General features: G+C 48.3%; 1 long non-coding RNA gene across 1 annotated transcript in view; it reads left to right on the top strand.

Moving 5' to 3' along the window:
- Window positions 1–12,879, top strand: part of LOC140409146 (uncharacterized) — a 232,469-nt gene extending 219,590 nt beyond the window's left edge. Inside the window, exon 3 of the long non-coding RNA XR_011940287.1 lies at window positions 12,535–12,879. This is a non-coding gene — a long non-coding RNA (uncharacterized lncRNA). The remainder of the gene's footprint in view (window positions 1–12,534) is intronic.
- The last annotated feature ends 4,292 nt before the right edge of the window (window positions 12,880–17,171 follow it).

The following is a 17,171-nucleotide window of genomic DNA, read 5'->3' as shown; positions in this document are numbered from 1 at the left end:
TACTGGCTTTATGGGTCATCAAATGTGTACACTTTGCAACTCATTGTGGGGCCCGGGGGACTAGTGATTTGTTGCTGGATACTTGGTGGCACCCTAAAATTCAGGGGCTGGCCCAGAGTATTAGTAATCGGTGTTTGATTTGTCAGCAATATAACACCGGCAAAGGTATCCCTTGTGGTATGGGGCAAACTCCGTTGCCCAGTGGTCCCTTTGAGACGCTCCAAATGGATTACATTGAGTTGGAAAGGTGTCAATGTTATAAATATGTTTTGGTCATTGTGGATGTGTTCAGCAGATGGGTCGAGGCGTATCCGACTACCGATAATAAAGCTGCTACTGTGGTTAAAGTTCTGAGGCGGGAAATCATTCCTCGGTACGGCATACCAGCTCAGTTGAGTTCTGATAATGGGCCTCATTTTCTTGGACAGATTAACCTGCCTCCCTTCCCCAGCACTGTTTTACAGGTGTGGAGCATGATGGGGTGGCTACGCACCACCTGTGTAATCTTCAACCTCGCCTCGCTTGGAGTGACATCGGCAACAGACATGGAAAAGGGAAATATCATCTACATCTGTAATGCCAACCAAACTACAAGGACATTACATTTATGCAGAGGTGCCGTTCTTCGGTGGCCCCATATAAGAGGACAGGGTATCGACTCGTGGAAGGTCATCAGATTAACGGACAATGCAGGACTCATGTAGCAATTGCACCAGTCCCGGTGATGGGAAGGGAACATTGCATGGACATTGCCTTGTTTTTGGAGTGCATGTAAATTTGATTTTGGATGTGTTAAGATTAGTGCCATAAAGGTAAAATCAGACCGTGCGGAGAGGGTAGGAAGAGGTTGTGAGAGAGAGAGGGGGACTAGAAAGAGGACGGAGCGTGTGAGAAGGGGAGTACAACTAGAACGTGGGTTATCAGGCGATATACTTAATTCATTTCGGACCCAGAATGAGGGAAACCTGTGTAGTATGAATCTCTTCTACCAGATCTACCACCACTTGTATGGCCAGGGACGGGTTGTTTGCTACCCAAACCCCGCATCGGTGTCTAGGTTATTTTCTGTTTCACTGCTTTGGGGCACTCCCCAAACGGTGGTTCATTGTCAGCGTTTCGAGCCACCGCCCTTGCAAGTCACTCTTCCTTATGATCCGGGTTCTGCACCACCGGCTATTTGTCTTCCTCTTCCTCGGGATAATTCTCACTCACAGTATGATAGGCTGCAACGGTGGCGAGCGTACATACCTACCCACTTCACTCCCAATAGAGACACCCGGTCGTACGAGAATTGTTTCAGCAGTGACGGGTACGGCTGTTTGCTGGTAGAGGTGGAAACGAAAATAACATGTCTGTTCCTGTACGGACAAGAAGTGTCATATCACTCAGGCATCCGGCCACTGCGTTCCGTTGAACGCCGGCCTCCAGCTCCTTTGTGGCTGGGCGAATGTCTCTCATATCACTGTTGGGACTAGGGCTTTCCGCATTGCTAGGAGGCCCGAATGAGCATTCCAAAGCTGGATAAACTGGGCTACTGGGGGTTCCCTACTCAACCGATATACTGATTGTGATGCTAGCCTTTACACGGAGCAAGGATACTACATTTTTTAATGGCACAGCGACCAATGTTTTGTCAACCCCATTTCCCCGCCAAATTGCTATCGGGACTCTAGTCCCTACCGCAGTCCCCTGCCCCTCGGCGTGGATGCTGCACAATCAGTTAGCACGCCGGGCAGTCTCAGCCGAATTCTGCGAGAACTGGAAAAAACCTCAGGTTCTCGCACCCAACCGGGGCCACTCAGTCGGATGGGGAATTCTGAGCGTCTTGACACTGGGAGGTGTGGGGGGTTCCTTGGCGGTTAGCGATAGGAATTATTTTATTTGTGGCCTTACCATCCTGGGAAACGAAACCTTGGGAGCCCTCAGGGCAATAACCAAGGAATTGCCTCAGCTGCGGTTGTTTGCCATGCAGAACCAGTATGCTCTTGACTATCTTCTGGCCCGTGAGGGTGGGGTATGCGCCATAGTGCAGGGCAAGTGTATCATGGGAGTTCAAGACCTAACCGCTAACATCACTAAATTTATGGATCGCATACGGGATCACCTGGACGGAACGCAGGACCCTGGCTCTTGGGGTAACTGGGGATTCGGAGGTTGGAAGGACTGGTTGATAAATATGGCCATGTATTTAGCAGTGGCACTCGGCTGCATCTTTGTGGGCCTGGCAATCCTTAAATGCGTGGTGGGTAAAATGCGGGGTGCACTAGAACGGATAGATGCCCCTAGAATCTTGGCTGTTAGGATCCACGAGGGTGCGGCGGATGACGGAGTGCTGCAACAGGAATTGGAAATGCAGCAACAAATCTTCTTAGATGAAGGGCCATAGCTATGGGTTGGACAGATAGGTTATCATGAAATGATAAAAGGAGGGAATGAGGAATTGAACAAACGAATGTGATATAAAATAGTTAGTTCAAATATTAGTTACAGTAATGTGGATGTGATCAGTCTAATAGTGAGTTCACAGACAAAGGATTTCAGAAAGCATGTCAAGGAAGGGGGAGGGATGTCTGGTGGAGGATGGGAAAAGGATGCTGGGTAACAAGAGGCCCAGGGTTAAGGAATGCGAAGTGAGCCAATCAGGATGTACGGCCAGGTCAGGAGGGGTATTAGATGACCTATGGGAATCGTGTATGTGAAACTTGATGCCATTTGAATGTATTTGCAGAGATCTCTTTGTCTCCAACCTCACTTGGTTCCTAGGGTTTCAGAAGACACAGCTTGTGTGTTCTGAGTCTCTGTGAAGCGAGTCAAACTTGCAAGTTGGTTAAAAATAAATAATACTATGCCTACAAATCCATCTCGAGTTTTATAGAGGCCAGACTTACGGGTAAAGAATTCAATATTGTCACAGCGAGACGACTCCTCATCCTGGGCACCAGTGGCATATGCATCCAGGGCCATGACTCCGACTGAACAACGGTATGCCCAGATTGAAAAGGAGTGCTTGGGACTCCTGACAGGAATATTCAAGTTTTATGACTACGTATACGGTCTGCCAAACTTCACGGTGGAAACAGACCACAGGCCTTTAGTCCACATAATCCAGAAGGATTTAAATCACATGACACCTCGGCTGCAGCGAATACTTCTTCATCTCCGCCGATGTGACTTCAAACTCGTCTACACACCGGGTAAGGAGCTGATCACCGCGGATTCCCTATCCTGATCCAGCACCACGCCGTGTGAACAGGGCAACTTCATTCGCCACATTGAGGCACAGATACAGTTGTGTGCCAGCAACCTCCCAGCCACTGATGAACGAGTTGTCCAAATACGCAAACAAACTGCCAAAGATCCTCTGCTGCAGCATGTGATGCAACACCTTGCCCATGGTTGGCAAAAAGGGCAGTGCCCCCAGTTCTTCAACGTTAAGGATGAGTTAACGGTTGTTGAGGGGATCCTTCTTAAACTAGATAGAATCGTCATTCCACAAAGCATGCAAGCTATGGTGCTCAGACAGATCCATGAGGGTCACCTTGGGGTCGGGAAATGTCGACGCAGAGCTCGGCAGGCAGTTTACTGGCCTGGCATCAGCCAGGACATTGCCAACACGGTCCTGAACTGCACAACATGCCAGAGGTTTCAACCAGCTCAGCCCAAGGAAACACTGCAACAGCACGGGATCATGACTTCTCCGTGGTCCAAGGTGGGGATAGACCTCTTTCACGCAAATGGGCGTGATTATGTGCTCTTGGTCGACTACTTCTCCAGCTACCTGGAAGTGGTGAAACTGTCGCACCTCACGTCCAAGTCAGTCACCAGAGCCTGCAAAGAGACGTTTGCCAGGCACGGGATACCACTCACAGTAATGAGTGATAACAGTCCATGTTTCTACAGCCAAGAGTGGTCCGACTTTGCACGATCCTACCACTTCAGGCATATCGCATCCAGTCCCCATTACCCGCAATCAAACGGGAAGGCCGAAAAAGGGGTCCATATTGTCAAACGGTTGCTGTGCAAGGCTGCGGACTCAGCCTCGGATTTCAACCTGGCGCTGTTGGCATACACAGCAACCCCTCTGCCGACTGGTTTGTCTACGGCGCAGCTGCTCATGAACCGCAACCTGAGGACGACTGTTCCAGCCATCCATGTTCCAGACCTTGACCACCTCACGGTGCTGCAGAAAGTGCAGCGATCCAGACACCAGCAGAAAATCCCGTATGATGCTCATGCCACGGATCTGCCTGCGCTGGCTCCAGAAGATGTTGTTCGCGTCCAGCTGCCTGAGGGAGGCTGGTCAGCCCCAGCTGTTGTCATCAGACAGGCTGCCCCCAGGTCTTTCATTGTTCAACTGGCTGATGGCTCCATTCTACGGCGCAACAGGAGGGCGCTGCACAAAGTTCCCTGCCCACCACCTGACCGCACTTCTCCGCATGTCATCATGCCGCCTCAGGACATCTCGCCCCACTTGGCCACCGATCTGGCAGCGATCCCGCCTGTCCACGAGGCCACTGAAATGGCAGCAATCCCACCTGTCCAGGTGCTATCATCCCCCCCTCCACCTCTGAGGCGGATCGGCAAGAATTCATCGCACGCCACAAAGACTGAATCTATAGACTTAAATCTTGTAAATTTTGTTCAGTTTGCTCTGTATCTGCACGATAGACACCTTCCCATGTACATATGGTCATTCATTCACCACTTGTACATAGTCATGCATGTATATACCGCCATGTTCCAAAATTTATTTTAAAAAGGAGAGATGTCATAATATCCACTCATGTATATAATGAGATGCAGACAGGCAGTGATTGACACACAGGATAACCAATGAACACACGCGACACAGAACAACCAGTCACCAGACAGGACACCACCACTATAAAGCCCACAGGGCATTAAGACTCTCCCTCTCTCACAGGACACAGCTACTGAGATAGTTAGAGTGCACAAGCCAGTGAGCACCATCTCCGTGAGGTAGAGAGCTAGTCTGGTCAAGCCAGTAGGAGGTTATCAGTTAGAGTGTCAACCCACAGCAGATTATGTACAGCAATCAGCAAGTTCAATAAAAGTGTTGGACCATCTCCTGTGTCGGAAGCCTGTTTCTAGTTTCACTGCATCCAGTTGCAGTCAACGTTGAACCAACTCACATATCACATCAAGGATCATGGCTTTTATGTCATTGCAGAGTCGACAAAGGATGAGGACAAATTTCCGAGGGCAGCTAAATATGCGGAGGGTACCTTTGCGATTGACAGAGCCAAAGTGCTTTGTGAGCTCAAAAAAGGTCATATACATCGTTTGGTTTCACCTTGCTACCTTCATCTGGATTAGTAGAAATTGACACTGGACTGAAAATAAATGTTTAATTCATGGAGAAGACTATAAGAGCAGCTCACTGGGTAGCTAGAGTTGAGGACAGTTTGAGAAGAGAACCTGCAGACATTTCACATGACCAATCTCTACAGTTAATTCATTGTGAGGACAGGGAGAAAGACTTTGGGGATTAGCCACAGTGCAAATCAAGATGCCATGGCTCAGAAGGCTATCTGGATTTGGAGGCTGGGTGGAGGTGATGATGGGGAGGTGGTGGGGGAGATCAGAATATAAATGTGGCAGTAATCGGTAACTCTATTATTAAGGAGATAGATGGCCTCCTTTGCAGCCAAGAATGAGAATTCTGAAAGATGTATTGCCCACCTAATGCTAGGATAAGGGCAGCTTCATGACGGGTCGAAAGAACTTGCAAAGAGAGGGGGGTAAATCCAATTGTAGTGCTCCCTGACCAAAGAAAAGGCGAGGTAGGTGTTCTTGCTGTCAGTTCTTGCTGTAGTTTGAGCTGGAGGATATCTTAAAAGTTCCTGCTTATTATTTATCTACCCAATGTGGCATCAATCATTCATCGAGACAAATTTCCCAAATGGAGAACAAACAAGGTCACTGAATAATTTCCAAATGAGGTCATAAAACAAACTAACATGTTAACTTCCTATATATGGAAACATTAATTCACTTCACCAGAAATCAAAGTATGATTCTTTCACAAAAATATTAGTTATTTCAAAAATGTTTTCGGATCTTATAAATTAATGTTGGTTTTGAGACTATGGCCATCTCCTTCTTAAAATGTTCAACAATTTTTATGGGTTTTTAAATTATTAAAATGCCCTCCTTTGCAGAAATGATGACCATGACATAATAGACTAAAAGCATTATTTACAACGAAAAGCATTAATCTTCATGGACCATCATAACATAAAAGACATTGTGGGTGAGTGCTTCAATGGTAACATATTCCTACATTAAACAATGCAAAATAACGGTGAAGATGGAAAAGAAAGGCTTGTATTTATGTAGTGCTTTTCGCAACCGCAGAGAAACACAAAGTCACTTTGCAGACAGTGACGTACTTTTGAAGTGCATTCACCGGCCAGGATTTTGCATGGAAAGTCAGGCGCAAGTCTACCTCCACTGTACCTGGAAGATTTTGCAGTCCTCTGGCAATTAATTGCCTGCAGTTGTTTCCATCCCTCTGGGGCAGGATATACCTTGTTTTCCCCCACTGCCCTCAACTCTCCCTCCCAGGAGCTACATACAGGCCAATCAGAGAGCTGCAGCAGCGGCCACCACTCCCAGCTGATGGGAGTGCAGCAGTTCCTAAATCAGTCACCACCGAGGACACCCAGAATGCAGGCAAATGGATTTGGAGATCACTGGGGCCAGCAGGAAACAGCAAGGGAGGTGTCAATCAGGAGGGCAGGCTAGCTTTTCCAATGGGAGTGGCCTTTGCCACTGCTGGGGGGGGGAGGTGGCAATGCTGTGAGCCTCAGGGGGTCTGATTGGTAGGAACCCCACTTCCTCTCCTGCTAGATTTTCTGGGTGGCCCTGCCAGGTGGTAAAATACCAGCAGCAGCGGGGAGTCTCTAAAATAGCCTTTAACTGGCCACTTAAGGGGCTGAAGTGACCTAAGGGCAGATGGGGTAACCACCACTTACCCAACAGCTGGTAAAATGCCAGTGGTAGTGGGAAGGCAATGGGCAAAGCACACCTTGCTAACTCAGCTGATATTATGGCCATTCTCAGGATGTGGTGTACAATCCTGGCATTGTTGTAATGTGGGGAACACTGCAGACAGACTCTGCACAGCAAGTTGCCATAAACAACAATATAAATAGCTTTGCCCAGTAACATTGGTTGAGGTTGAAATGTTAACCAGGGTACTCCAGGGGGTCCACTGCACTTCATTGTCATATTTTACAACCATCTGAGGAGGGTAGTCAGCCAGAGAAGAATAACAGAGATGAGGAAGTAAAGAGAGATTTTCATTGACTAGAATGGGAAGTCTGTTTCCGCTGGTGGGGGGGATTGAGGGGCTGAGAGCCACAGCACACAGATTTAAGGTCACACAGAATTTGCAATATAGAAACAGGCCATGCGCTCAAATGGCTGATGCCGGGACTTATGCTCCACATAAAATACCCTCCCACCCTCTTCCATAAAACTAATCAGGGGAATCCGATAAAAGGTTGCATTCAAACAACCGCGCAACCTCAAACGAACCATTGTTTGCAGCAAACTACCCAGTCTTCAGAACAGTGACCACGACACCACACAACCCTACCATGGCTATCTCTGCAAGACGTGCCAGATCATCGACATGGATACCACTATTACACGTGAGAACACCACCCACCAGGTACATGGTACATACTCGTGCGACTCGGCCAATGTTGTCTACCTCATACGCTGCAGGAAAGGATGTCCCGAAGCGTGGTACATTGGCGAGACCATGCAGACGCTGCGACAACGAATGAACGGACATCGCGCAACAATCACCAGGCAGGAATGTTCCCTTCCAGTCGGGGAACACTTCAGCAGTCAAGGGCATTCAGCCTCTGATCTCCGGGTAAGCGTTCTCCAAGGCGGCCTTCAGGACCCGCGACAACGCAGAATCGCCGAGCAGAAACTTATAGCCAAGTTCCGCACACATGAGTGCGGCCTCAACCGGGACCTGGGATTCATGTCGCATTACATTCATCCCCCACCATCTGGCCTGCGAAATCCTACCAACTGTCCTGGCTTGATACAATTCACACCACTTTAACCTGGGGTTACCCCATCTCTGGATCTGTAAGGATTTAATCACCTGCTAATGGTCGCATTCCTAGCATTGTTTGGCATCTTTGATTTTGTCTATATATGTGTTTCTGGAACAGACCTCTTCATTCACCTGAGGAAGGAGCAGCGCTCCGAAAGCTAGTGACATCGAAACAAACCTGTTGGACTTTAACCTGGTGTTGTAAGACTTCGTACTGTGCTCACCCCAGTCCAACGCCGGCATCTCCACATCTTGAACTGGGGTGGCACTGTAAGAAGTCTTACAACACCAGTTAAAGTACAACAGGTTTATTTGGAATCACTAGCTTTTGGAGCGTAGCTCCTTCATCAGGTGAGAGAGTGAGTGTGTGTGTCAGTGTGAGTATGTCTGCATGTACAGGCGTGAGAGTGTGTGAATGTTTGTGGGTGTCAGAGATTGGGTGAGTTTGTGTGTGGGGGGTGCAGGTGTGGTGGGAGTAAGAGTGTTCATTTGTTTGTGCGTATATGTGTGGGAGTGAGTGTGTCTGTGGGAGTGAGAGAATGAGCATGTGTATGTGTGTAGGAATGAGAGAGTGAATGAGTGTGCATGTGTGAATCAGGGATAAAGCCTATGTGAGTGGGGGAATGAGAGTGAGCGTGTGTGCGCGAGTGAGAGAGTGTCTGTGTCTATGTGTGCAGGAGTGAGTGAGTAAGTGAGTGTTTGTGTGTGAGTCAGAGAGTGAGCATGTTGTGTGTGTATGGGGTAGGGGGCGATTGAGAAAATGAGTGTATGTCTGCCTCACTCTGAGCCTTCGGTTTCTCACTCACTCTCACTGCCAAGCTCCCAACGCATACTCAGAGAGTGGTTGAGGGTCAGTGTGTGAGCATCCAGAGAGTGGGTGTGAGCCTGGCACACACTCTGATCCTCTCACACTCTGGTCATTTTTATTCATTACTCTTTCTTAACTTAAGAATTTATTGTATTGACATTGCCTTATTTTTACTCAGCAAGTTGTTTCTGTTCTTAATACCAGAACTTGTTTTTAAAATTCTGTTTATCTTTCTAAGGAGCAATTTTGCATGGCCAATCCACCTAACCTACACAACTTTGGACACTAAGGGGCAATTTAGCATGGCTCAATCCACATAACATGCACATCTTTGGAATGTGGGAAGAAACTGGAGCACTTGAAGGAAGCCCATGCAAACATGGGGAGAAAATGCAAACTGCACAAAGGCAGACACCCAAGGCTAGAATTGAACCCGGATTTCTGGGGCTGTAAGGCAGCATTGCTAACTACTGTGCCACAGAGCTGCCCTGTGTATGCATGGGTTTCCTCCGGGTGCTCCGGTGTCCCCCCAGAAGTTCCTGAAAGACGTGCTGTTAGGTGAATTGGACATTCTGAATTCTCCCTCTGTGTACCCGAACAGGTGCAGGAATGAGGCGACTAAGGGATTTTCACAGTAACTTCATTGCAGTGTTAATGTAAGCCTACTTGTGACAATAATAAAGATTACTACAATAAAAGTAATTCATAAACATTTATAGCACGGCATGGCGACACAGTGGTTAGCACTGAAGCGTCACAGCTCCGGGGTCCCGGGTTCAATTCCGGCCTTGGTGACTGCCTGTCTGGAGTTTGCATTTTCTCCCTGTGTCTGCATGGGGTTCCTCCGGGTGCTCCGGTTTCCTCCCACAGTGCAAAGATGTGCAAGCCAGGTGGATTGGCTGTGGTATGTTGCCGCTTGGTGATCACGGATTCTGTGGGTCCTTCCATGGCTGATGAGCCCGACCATAGAGCCGAATCCTCAAGGACTCAGTTGGCAGGAGTTTCCAAAATGACAGATTGATCCTTGGATGTTAGGTTTTCTTAGAAGCCTTTCTCAGTCTCCTTTCTCAGGCCTCCTCTTGCTGACGTGTATTCTTGAAGAATTTTGTCCCTTCAATTAGGAGATTCTTCCAAGTAGGTCTCTTCTGAACAAAGGCCTCCCATACATTGATGTCTATGTTCCTTTTATTGATGTAAGCCTTTGAAGAGCTTATTTTATCCTCTTCTTGATTGGGATCCTTCCTTGAGCTGGGAGAATAAGATTTCCTTTGGCAGTCAGGACTCTGACATCCTAAGCATATGGGTGGCCCAGCAGAGTTGGTTTCAGATGATCATGGCCTTGATACTGGTGCTATTGACTCCTTCAATGACACTAACGTTAGCACACCTGTCCTCCCAGCTAATTCAGAGCTAAAGTACATTTGGATTTTGCAATGTATTTTAAGCTGTGTTGTTTAAGAGTAGTTCAAACCTCAGTAATGACTTCAAATGGTGCTAGGCTTCACAGCGCCAGGGTCCCAGGTTCGATTCCCGGCTTGGTCACTGTCTGTGCGGGTCTGCACGTTCTCGCCGAGTCTGTGCGGGTGCTACGGCTTCCTCCCACAAGTCCCGAAAGACGTGCTGTTAGGTGAATTGGACATTATAAATTCTCCCTCTGTGTATCCGAACAGGCGTCGGAATGTGGCGACTAGGGGGTTTTCACAGTAACTTCATTGCAGTGTTAATGTAAGCCTACTTGTGACAGTAATAAAGCTTCTTCAATGCTTTAGCAACGTTTAATGTCTTAGTTGGTATATGCAATCCTCCTGTAAGCTAATCATTGTTTTTCAGCTTTTTTACCCAGGACCCAATTTTACCATCCAGACATCTTTCGGGATCCCATCAGCCAACCTTTGTGACCCAGGCCAGCTGACCTTTGCGACCCATGCCGCCCAAACTTCACCACCCACCATTTTCACTTACCTTTAATTTTCAAGTGAGCCCACTTGGTTCTCACGATCTCACTTGCTTTGTTATTCATTGTTATGTTTCTGATAATGAATCCCGCTGATGATTTTAAGATCTCACTGTATCCGTTGAAAAAAATCAAAAGGTTTGTCCTCGAACTCGCCTTGTTCAGTCTTCAAATGCCTTTGAAGACTTGAGGGTTTTAATCTTTCATTTGCCAGTATTTCCCTGCATATAACACACATGAACATTGCATCCTGATTTGCAGTGGCACAATTAATAACCCATATCTCAAGTAATCATCTTTATGCTGCTTTGTTCCTGATTTCAGCTTCTTCTTCATTGGTTGTTCACCAGAGGCCCTGGAGTTCACACCAGCACTGCTGGCAGCTGCAAAATGGAGGCATCTCTCTCGCGCCCTGAACACATGACTTGCCGGCGCTCCTTTTAAAAAAAAAATCTGCTCCTGGTCCAGAGCACTGACGTCAGGAGGAGGTTTTCTGACCCACTGGGCTCAGGGACTGTGCACTGCTGAGTGGGCACGCATGTGCGGAACGAGCGGCATTCTGAAAGCTGATTGGGACTGGCATTTTTAAAAGCCGGCCGCACCTTTGGATACTGCTTCCCACGATCGAGAGTGCCGCGACGCATGGCCCCGTGACCATCCCAACACTCACCCGTGACCCACCCATGGGTCGTGACCTTGGGTTTGAAAATGACTGGGCTAAAGTGAAGTATCTGTCTGACAGGTATTGCAGCAAATCAATCACCCACCCCTAGAGTATACTGCCAAAGGACATCCCAAAATGATGTCATAGGAGATGCGTGCTAGGACACTGCGCTTCAGCAGCGGCTGCTTTTGGATGTTATTTATTTATTTATTTTTAAATTTAGTGTACCAAATTCATTTTTTCCAATTAAGGGGCAATTTAGTATGGCCAATCCACCTACCCTGCACACCTTTGGGTTGTGGGGGAAAAACCCACGCAAACACGGGGAGAATGTGCAAACTCCACACGAACAGTGACCCAGAGACAGGGTTTGAACCTGGGACCTCGCGCCGTGAGGCAGCAGTGCTACTCACTGCGCCACCGTGCTGCCCTCGCTTTTGGATGTTAAGCTTGTCAATTAACAATTGATGTGTTGAAACCCTTCCCTCTTCTTTCCCTGCCCTCTTCCCTCCCTCCCTTCTCTCCTCTTGTCAAAGGCCTTACTGAAGTCCACATAGACAACATCCACTGCCCTACCTGCATCAATCATCTTTGTGATCGCCTCGAAAAACTCTATCCCCTGTCCCCTTTATGCCACCACCTCCCTTTTTAAGAAATTGTCATGATTCTTCCAGGAGGATATGGTATTATTGTACATGCCAGTAAAGTAAGGGTTAATAAAATGTACACAGAGAGCCACTAGAGGGAACTAGTCTCAGAAGTATATAAGGGATGATGCAAAGCCTTGTGGGATAGAAGGATGGAGTGAGTAGGTGGTAGGAGCAGGAGCTGGTTAGAAGGACTGAAGATAGTGAGCGAGCAAGAGAGTAGTTTATTATGTTTGTGAGTTAGATGTAGATGAATATAGTGAGTATAGTTTATGTGTAATCAATCAACAGTTTGTTTCTTAGGGATAAATGTCGAATCCAGTTAGTAGTGTTTAATAAAATAATTTTGTTGGCTTACAGACTCGTTGTTCTCTGATCAAGGCTACACATCGAAGCCATCCGGATAGCTAAGGCAGAGAACACAGAAGAGAAAATTATTGAGCATTGCTACCCGATCTCCTCAACCATAATTGGATTTTCCAGAAAAGTTTACAATTAAGGAGTACAAATATTACCAATTTAGAATGTGTTTTGTTGCAACTTTCCATCCGTAACCTTTTCGGAAGTAAAGGATGATGCGAGGCAATCTTAGGCTGGGTTTGCAGGTACTTCTCAAACCTCGATGAACTAAGTATTCTGAATGATGATGTTGGCTTGTCTGTATTGATGATGTGAAAATAATAAATCTCCTCTTTTTATCCTTAATTCACTGGTGCACTTGATATGGGATATGCAGGGCTTTGATGTTCTTAGAATGGCTGATAGTAAGTTCAGGACATGTATTATTTAAGATATATTTAAGAGGCTCATATTTAAGAGGCATACTTAAGAGGCATCTTGACAAATACATGAATAGGATGGGAATAGAATGATTCTGACCCCGGAAAGTGCAGAAGGTTTTAATTTAGACAGGCATCATGACTGGTGCAGGCTTGGAGGCCGAAGGGCCTGTCCCTGTGCTGTACTGTTCTTTGTTCTTTACATTCAGCTGAGCTGGGGTCCGCGTCAGGCTGAGCATTTTTTTCTTAAATTTGAAGTACCCAATTATTTTTTTTCAATTAAGGGGCAGTTTAACGTGGCCTATATACCTATCCTGCACATCTTTGGTTTGTGGGGATGAGATACACGCTGACACGGGGAGAATGCGCAAACTCCACATGGACAGTGACCCGGATCCGGGATCAAACCCGGTCCTTGGCACCGTGAGGCTAACCACAGCGCCACCATGCTGCCGAAAACACCTGACTCACTCTGTAGATGTTCATCAGTGGAAAGAGGCGGAGTGTGAGTGCCTCGTGCCTTTTATAGTGAAATACCACCCCTGAGTGTCCTGCCTGCTCATTGGTCATGTCCTGTTCTCTGTGTTCATTAGCTGCCTGTCTGTATATCATTATCTGCATGTCTGCATATAATGACATCTCCCCTTTTTTTAATGTTTTGTTGGCATATGGGAACGTACTTACATGTGGTGGCATATATTAACATATTTACAAGCGGTGGCATATGTGAATGTATTTACATGTGAAGACAGCTGTCTAATGTGAGAAAACAGAACATAGCAAACGAAACAAATGTTCATAAGTCCAGTCTCTGGGGCTTGCGTCTGACCCTTGCCGACCGCTGGAGAGATAGTGGTGGGGACGACGGCGCCTTGACAGGTGGGATGGAAGCCTGACTGGTGGCCTCATAGTTCGAGGTATCAGGAGGTGGCAAAACAACGGACGGAAACGGTGAAGAAAGCGGTTGCGAGCAGGCAACTTTGCACAGTGCCCGTCTGTTTCATTGCACAACAGAACCATCAGCCAAACGTACAACATACGAGCGGGGCGCAGCCTGTCGAACGACGACAGCTGGAGCAGACCAACCACCACCCGGTATCTTGACCCTGACGGTGTCTGCCGGGGATAACACAGGCAAATCGGTGGCATGAGCATCAAAGCCCTGCTTTTGCTGCTTTTGGAGCTGCTGCACCTTCTGCAGCACCGGGAGGTGATCCAGATTGGGAAGTGTATGCCTGGAAGTGTCGTCCGCAGGTCCCTGTTCATCAGGAGTTGAACAGGCGATATGCTAGTGGACAGTGGGATCGCCCTGTACGCATGCAGCGCGAGGTAGATGTCAGAAGCAGAATCTGCCTTGCAGATGAGCTGTTTCACAATGTGCACCCCCTTTTTCAACCTTCCCATTGGACTGCGGATAGTGTGGGCTGGAAGTGGCATGTTTGAAATGGTATGACTTGGCAAACATAGACCACTCGTGGCTGTGGAGCACGGGCCATTATCACTCATGACAGTGAGTGGGATACCATGCCTGGAGAATGTCACCTTACAGGCCTTGATGACGGTCTGAGATGTGAGTTCTGAGAGCTTCATGACTTAAGGGTAATTGGATAAATAGTCAATAATCAACAAGTAGTCATGACCATTCACACGAAAGAAGTCGATGCCAACCTTGGACCACGGGGAGGTCTCGATTTCATGCTGCTGGAGCGTCTCCTTGCTCTGCACTGGCTGAAAGCATTGACAGGCGCACAGTTGAGGACCATGTTTGAGATGTCCTGGCTAATACGGGGCCAGTAGACAGCCTGCCTGGCTCTGCGTCTACACTTCTCGATGCCCAGGTGTCCCTCATGGATTTGGCGGAGCACCAAGCTCTGGAGACTGAGTGGAATGACAATCCAGTCCAGCTTGAGGAGGATACCATCAATCACCGTCAGGTCGTCCTTTACATTGTAAAATTGAGGGCACTGCCCTTTCTGCCAGCCATTGGTGAGGTGGTGCATGACACGTGCAAGAGGGGGTCTTTGGCTGTCTCCTCGCGGATTCGAACCACCTTCTCATCAGACGCCGGGAGGGTGCTAGCACACAGCTGCACCTGTGATTCAATCTGCCGGATGATTTCCAGTGGTTCACTAGGCAATGTGATGGAGCGGGACAATGCATCAGCGATGATGAGCTCCTTGCCAGGCGTGTACACTAAGTCAAAGTCGTACGTTCTGAGTTTGAGGAGGATGCGCTGCAACCGAGGCGTCATGCCGTTCAGGTCCTTGTGGATAATGTGGACCAGAGGCCCATGATCTGTCTCGACAGTGAATGTCGGCAAGCCGTAGACATAGTCGTGAAACTTGAGAATGCCAGTGAGAAGACCCAGGCATTCCTTCTCTATTTGCGCATACCATGTTTCGGTGGGCGTCATGGCCCTCGGTGCGTAGGCTACCGGTGCCCAGGATGAAGTGTCATCGCGTTGAAGCAGCACCGCACCAAAACCATCCTGGTTCGCATCTGTTGAGATCTTTGTCTCCATGTCTGGGTCGAAAAATGCCAAGACGGGTGCAGTGGTGAGCTTGGCTTTCAGCTCCATCCACTCTGCCTGATATGCTGCCTTCCACTCTAAGGCAGTGGACTTTTTCACCAGGTTTCGTAGGGCCATGGTGTGTGAGGCCAGGTTTGGGATGAACTTGCCCAGAAAATTGACCATGCCCAGGAAGCGCAACACCGCCTTCTTGTCTTCAGGGACCTTCATGGCTTTGATGGCCTTGACCTTGTCTGTGTCCGGGCGCACTCCCTGCTGAGAGATCTGGTCACCTAGGAACTTGAGTGTCGACATGCCAAAGCATCATTTGGACATGTTCAGCTTCAGGCCATTGGCATGGACACGGCGGAATACATGCTGGAGATGGGAAACATGCTCTTTAGGGGTCGTGGACTATATGATGATGTCGTCCACGTTCACACGAACCCCTTCAATGCCCTCCATCATCTGCTCCATGATGCAATGGAAGATCTCCAGCTTAAACTGGATGGAGCAGTGGTTGACCTGCATCACTGCACGCCATTCGTCCGCAGAATCCACAGCGAGGATGGATTGAATTTGTGATGAGTGGATGAGGCATATTCACATTTGGTAATGATGCCCACGCAGTAGGCGGAGTCCAGGCATTCTTCCTCTGGATCCGTTGTGCTGCCAGGATCAGAATCCTGTAATTGTTGTTGCACACTCTGAACACCCCGTCATCGGAATTGGGAGTGCTGGCCCCTGATGGGTGGTGCAGACCTGCACAAGGCTGCATAGTGTCCAGGCTTCCCGCAGTTTAAGCATTGCCTGCCTCTTGCAGGGCAGTGTTTCTTTAAGTGGGCGTTGCCGCAGTTCAACATGTCATGACATCGCTGTCCTGACGCTCCACGCGTCGTCGCACATGCGCTGTGTGGGTGTCGGCCGCTTCGTTATCCCGTTCGCATCGCGCATGCATGAGGCCCTGGGAAAAGCGCGCAAAATGGCCACTTTCATCAATGCTGAGGCGCTGCATCTGGGAGATGGCCTGCACACTCTCTGCCTCGTGTGAGGCAAGCTCCTCATTTTCAGCCGATTTGTACTGGGCATAGCGATTTTTGGCGTGCTCATGCACTGTGCATGTTTCAATCGTGACTGGCAGGGTCATATGCTTGATTTTCAGTCGCTGCCCTCTCAGAGGATCAGAGTGTGTCATGATATCCACATTAACATATCATGGTGCAATCACACACACACACACTGATGGACAGGTAGTTGGACCAACCAACACACACACAACATCACAGCCAATCACCAGTGAGAGCACACGCACTATAAAACAGGGAACACCACAGTTCCCGCTCATTCTACCAGGAGATAGCTCAGAGCACAGAGCTCACAGCGTGCCACTCAGATACTCAGACACTCAGACATGTGCTGAGTGCCTCACTAAGATAGTGCTAGGGCTAAGTCCACAGGTTAGCTGGTGAAGTACGAACCACAGCCAGAAGTTAATAGTTATTATTGTACAGAATAATAAAACAGAGTTGTACCATCTACAACCGTGTTGGTTCGTTTGTGTATCGGAACACCCAACACAACATGATACCAGGACTGGAAACGCGGCAGCGACTGTGAGACCAACCTGCACCTCTTCATAATCCCGCCAGCCTGCGGCATGGAAACCATCAGCTCGCCGCAGCCACTCCGGATCGCTGGAAATCTTGGCG

The sequence above is a fragment of the Scyliorhinus torazame genome, chromosome 3 (assembly GCF_047496885.1).
Source record: "Scyliorhinus torazame isolate Kashiwa2021f chromosome 3, sScyTor2.1, whole genome shotgun sequence".
Lineage (NCBI taxonomy): Eukaryota > Metazoa > Chordata > Chondrichthyes > Carcharhiniformes > Scyliorhinidae > Scyliorhinus > Scyliorhinus torazame.
Note: the sequence above shows the minus strand (reverse complement) of the source record. Positions and strands in the feature narration are given on the sequence as shown.